The sequence below is a fragment of the Rutidosis leptorrhynchoides genome, chromosome 11, assembly GCF_046630445.1.
Source record: "Rutidosis leptorrhynchoides isolate AG116_Rl617_1_P2 chromosome 11, CSIRO_AGI_Rlap_v1, whole genome shotgun sequence".
NCBI classification, from domain to species: Eukaryota; Viridiplantae; Streptophyta; class Magnoliopsida; order Asterales; family Asteraceae; genus Rutidosis; species Rutidosis leptorrhynchoides.
In genome coordinates this window covers 278798449-278804301 of record NC_092343.1, presented here as the reverse complement: position 1 = coordinate 278804301, position 5853 = coordinate 278798449, and the positions used below count along the sequence as shown (strand labels likewise).

Here is a 5853-nt window from a genome sequence, read left to right as displayed (position 1 = left end):
GCTTTGTACCATGATTGGGGTTTGGACAAAAGACCGACACTTGTGGAAATTGGACTATGGGCTATTAATGGGCTTTATATTTGTTTAACTGAATGATAGTTCGTTAATTTAATATAGAGATTTACAATTTGACGTATCTATAAATAACCATATACACTCGATCGGACACGATGGGCGAGATATTTATAAATACCAATAAATGTTCATTTTACCGGACACGGGAATGGATTAATAGTCAATGGACACATTAAAACAGGGGTAGATTACATACAAGGACACTTGGTGTAATTGTTAACAAAGTATTAAAACCTTGGATTGCACACAGTCGATAACCTGGTGTAATCATTAACAATGTATTAAAACCTTATTACAGTTTAAGTCCCCAATTAGTTGGAATATTTAACTTCGGGTATAAGGATAATTTGACGAGGACACTCGCACTTTATATTTATGACTGATGGACTGTTATGGACAAAAACCGTATGGACATATTGAATAATCCAGGACAAAGGACAATTAACCCATGGTAATAAATTAAAATCAACACGTCAAACATCATGATTACAGAAGTTTAAATAAGCATAATTCCTTTATTTTATATCTCATCGTACTTTTAATTATCGCAATTTTATTTATCGTCGTTTTATTTATCGCACTTTTAATTATCGTAATTTTATTATCGTCATTTACTTTACGCTTTAAATTAAGTTATATTTATTTTTAATATTTTACATTAGGTTTTAATTGTGACTTAAGACATAAAATCGACAAACCTGTCATTAAACGGTAAAACCCCCTTTTTATAATCATAATACTACTTATATATATATATATATATATATATATATATATATATATATATATATATATATATACACACACAAATATAGTTTAAAAATATAGCGTTAAACTTGGCTAGCTCCCTGTGGAACGAACCGGACTTACTAAAAACTACACTACTTTACGATTAGGTACACTGCCTATAGTGTTGTAGCAAGGTTTAGGTATATCCATTCAATAAATAAATAAATAACTTGTGTAAAATTGTAGCGTATTTAATAGTATTTCGTATACACCTCGCATAACATCAAGTATTTTTGGCGCCACTACCGGGGAACACTTAACGCCGAAAGCGAAACGCTATATTTTGAAAGAAAAAAAAATGAGATTTTTATTAAAGTTTTAATCTATTTTTGTAAAAATATAAGTTTTAAATATTAGAAACAAAAATATAAAAACATAAAAAAAATCTATATCTATATTTTTAAGTTTATTAAAAAGTTTATATTTATTGTGAAAAGTTAAAAAAAAAAACTAATAAGTAATTTATAATATAAGTTTTATTTAAATTACATTTTCTATAAAATAAAAACAGAAAATAAAAAAAAATAAAAACGTTGAACCTACATGAATTTGAACCTGCAGCTCGTTTGAATCTGCATACTCCGCACACGCGGAGATTTTGGGCAGCTAAAATCCGCACTCGCGGAGCTGTCTGACAGACTGAAACCTGGTACGCATTAATTACGCAGTAGGGTTATAATTATTTATAATAAATAATAATTAGGGTTTTAGTTTAATATTAATTAGTTTTAGTTTATTTAATTTTGTATTTTTAAGTTTTAATTAGTTTTATAAATTTATAAAAATAATACTTTTATAAAATAATAATATAAAAATAATATATTTATAAAAATTGTATTTTTATAACTTTAAGTTTTATTTTTAACTTTTGTATCCTTTTATTAGTTTAATTTGTAATTTATATTTTTATCGTTCGTAATTAGTTCGTAACTTGGTATTTTGCCGCAGTTATTTTATATCTCTAGATTCTTAGGCATTGCCGTAAAATCCCTGAAGTGTTTTTTCTTTATATTAAGATTTAGACGCTTTAGAATTTTACGACGCTTTATTTTTAAATAAGTTTTAGTGCCTTTTTAAGTTATTGCTGTTTTGGATATAGAATTCCTTTTAAGCTTTAATTCCTTTAGACACAATTTTTAATATTTAGTTTTTAGACTTTTAAGTTTCGACTCTTTATTTTCTTATTTTTATTTTTCGACTGTTTGTTTTTCGACGATTATTTTTCGACCTTTTATTTTTCGACGTTTTTCGACGCAATCTTTTTCTTTTTCATTTCGATGCACTAGTTTTTAGGACATAGAATTTTCTTTATTTTCTTTAAATTTCGACGAAAAATTATTTTAAGCGGTTAAATTGATAGACATCCAAAATTTTCCGGTTCGTAGTAATAGTTGGATTTGTTAGTGGCGAGTTGTGGGCTTCCGATTTAAAGGGTCCTGGCTACCTGCTGCATCTATTGGCTATTCGAAACGTGGGTAAAATCAAAAAAGTCTATTAATTTGATAACTTATATAATTTTTATCTTTATAACTAATAGGATATTCAATGAATGCACCGAGTAAAATGTTCACCACCTTTCATACGTTCACCACATTGTCGCCGTTGATTTTCCTTTAGAATTGCCATCAAGTCGACCAAGTACTATAATTCAAATTTCTGATAATCCATTTTTTGAACCTGACCTCACAATTGAAAACCCGGAGGATATTCAAGGACAATTCAGAGATCCTGAACCACTATTTATTCCTCCTGAACCACAAATCATTCGACCAGAGATTATCGAGGAAGAAACCATTAAATCAGAATCCTCTAGTGATTCAGATTCAACGAACTCAATTATGGAAGTAACGGAACCTCTAAGTATGGAAGACCGAATGAGAGCTACACGCACTGGCCAAGGACACGCCATTATTAAACCAGACATTAATGCGCCAGATTATGAAATCAAAGGACAAATCCTACACATGGTAACTAATCAATGCCAATTTAGTGGTGTGCCGAAGGAAGATCCAAACGAACATCTTCGAACTTTTAATAGGATCTGTACTCTATTCAAAATCAGAGAAGTTAAGGATGAACAGATCTATCTCATTTTATTTCCCTGGACTTTAAAGGGAGAAGCCAAATATTGGTTAGAATCGTTACCTGAAGGGGCGATTGATACATGGGATGTCTTAGTTGAAAAATTTCTTAAACAATTCTTTCCGGCATCTAAAGCTGTGAGACTTAAAGGAGAAATTGTTACGTTCACACAAAAGCCAAATGAAACTTTATATGAGGCGTGGACAATATTTGGAAAGTTGTTGAGAGGATGTCCTCAACATGGTTTAGACACTTATCAAATAGTACAAATATTCTACCAAGGATGCGACATTACTACACGAAAAGACATCGATATAGCAGCTGGTGGTTCCATTATGAAGAAAACCGCAATTGAAGCTTACAAAATTATTGATAACACTGCTTCCCACTCACATGAGTGGCGTCAAGAAAAAGACATCGTTAGATCATCTAAAGCGGCTAGAGCCGATTCTAGCCATGAATTTGATTCCATTTCCGCAAAGTTAGATGCTTTCGAGAGACGAATGGAAAAGATGACTAAAGATATTCACGCAATATGAAATAGTTGTGAGCAGTGTGGTGGACCACACTTAACAAAAGATTGTTACATCGAGCAAACGATGGAACAACGTGAGAATGTTTCCTACATGAACCAAAGGCCGAAAAACAATTATCAAAATAATTATCAACCACCAAGGCCAAACTTTAATCGAAATAAAAACATTCTTTACAATCCAAATGGACCCAACAATAACTCGTATAACCAACAAGGTCCGAATAACCAACCAACTCAAAACAACACTTTCAATCAACAATGACCTAGCTTGTATAAACCACCACAACAAACCGAAGAGAAAAAGCCAAATCTAGAAGAAATGATGGCAAAGCTAATGGAATCTCAAACACAATTTATTACATCTCAAACCCAAACAAATGAGAGGTTTGATCAGTCATTAAGAACTCAACAAGCTTCCATTTTGAATCTAGAAAAACATGTAGGTACTCTTGCTAGCTTGATGAGTAAGAGGGAACAAGGAAAGCTACCGAGTAATACTGAAGTAAATCCTCGAAATGAGAATGTTAATATGGTATCAACAAATTCTGAAAAACCATTATCAGAAGATGGGAAGGTTTTCGATGTGAGTAACAATGAAGAAATTACAACAACACCACCACCACCTGAGTATGTAAAGCCAGTGGTGGCACCATACAGACCACCCATCCCCTTTCCAAGAAAAAGAGTTGAGTATGAGCAAGTGATAGGTAATAAAGTTTGTAATACCTCTGGAAAGAAGAAGAAGAATAAGAAAGTGCAAGAAACAAAAACTGTAGAAGTAAACCCGGTGAAGACAGTTCCAGCGAAAATTCCACCCAGGTTGGGTGATCCGGGTGAATTTATTGTTCCTTGTCTACTTAGTGATTGTGTCATGTATGATGCACTAGCAGATTTTGGTGCGAGTGTGAGTGTTATGCCTCTTTCATTATATAAGAGATTAGGAGTAGGTGAGTTAAGTCCAACGAAAATGAGTGTTAGACTCTTTGATCAAACCATAAAGCACCCAGTTGAAATTGCTGACAACCTACCCGTTCAAGTAGGTAATTTAACCTTTCTAGTCGAATTTATTGTCATTGACATAAAAGAGGACCCAAACATTCCTCTAAATTTAGGTCGACCATTCTTAGCGTCTACCGGGGCGTTATTTGATGTAAGAGAGGGTAGAATGACACTTAGTAATAATGAAAAATCGATCACCTTTGTGAGTCGAAAGTCTAAATCTTAACCAACCAAAATCGTTGAACCAACAAAAACGATGGTAAGAACCATGTTGTTTTACCAACTCCAACGGTAGTGCTTAGCAATAATAAAATGCCTAAGTGCGGGGAAGATGAAGTAACACCTAATGATGACCTGATAACAAAGAACCCCGTTGTTGATACGAAATTAAATGACCCTGTTATTAATAGTTCAATGAAGAAACTTATTAAACGGATTCGCGATGCTAGAACCAAGGGGAACTTTAAGTTATGTAACCGGTTAGTATCCAACCTATCGCCTAAAGAAAAAGAAAAACTAGGTGAATTTGTGGATATTACACAAGAATTCGACCAATGACTTAAAGCAAAAGTCACAGATATGTAAGTTGATTATGGTCCAAGAGAAATTGACGATGAAGTTAATCACAAATTCGACACGACAGGTACCTAAGTATGGGGAGATTCAAATGTTCTAAAAAGAAAATGTTGTCTAGAGTTAGTTGTTCTGTTCTCGTGTAGTTCCGAGAATGGAATCCGATTGGTCTTTTCCACTAGCAGACACTAAAGAACTAGTTTTCTCCCTCCATTCTGAATTTTTTTTGTTTTGTAGGTTTTGTATAAAATTAATATGCATTTTTAAATTTAAGTTTTGTGTGAATTTAAAAACAAAATTTACTTTATTTCATTAAGCTTAAAAAATGATTTCTAAAATTCATCGTAAGTTGAAGACTAGGTCATGGAACCGAAATTGCTTTACCCGAGGACGGGGCGAAAAATTTTGTTATCATTATTTTTAATTTTATTGATCTAAAGTATGCCAAAAAATTAAAAAAACCCCAAAAATCTTTGTTTTTAAAACAATCGCTTTAAAAACGACAAATTTTAAATTTTGTCAAGGGACGGACTAGGTAAACGTACCGAAACTACCTAAGTAAAAGGAAACAAAATTTTAAAAATTATTCATTTAAATTGTTTTAATAAATAAAGGTTTTATAAAAAAATTATATGTAAAAGTATGTATATATATGTTTGTAGTTTATCTCATGTACAAAACAGGGTAAAATATCGTACTTTCAAAGATTGGAATTAAGTTCAGGAAAAGCTATTAATTTTGACAACAAGATGTAAAATATCAAATGTGATATAAAATAATATGTTTGGAAACTTTGGTAA

The 5853-nt window shown here is 31.9% G+C and overlaps 1 non-coding gene across 1 annotated transcript; it reads right to left on the bottom strand.

The window, feature by feature from the left end:
* Positions 1–3086: 3086 nt before the first annotated feature.
* LOC139879009 (small nucleolar RNA R71) lies at positions 3087–3193 on the bottom strand. The gene has a single exon (XR_011769866.1). It is a non-coding gene; the product is annotated as a small nucleolar RNA R71 (small nucleolar RNA).
* Positions 3194–5853: the final 2660 nt, after the last annotated feature.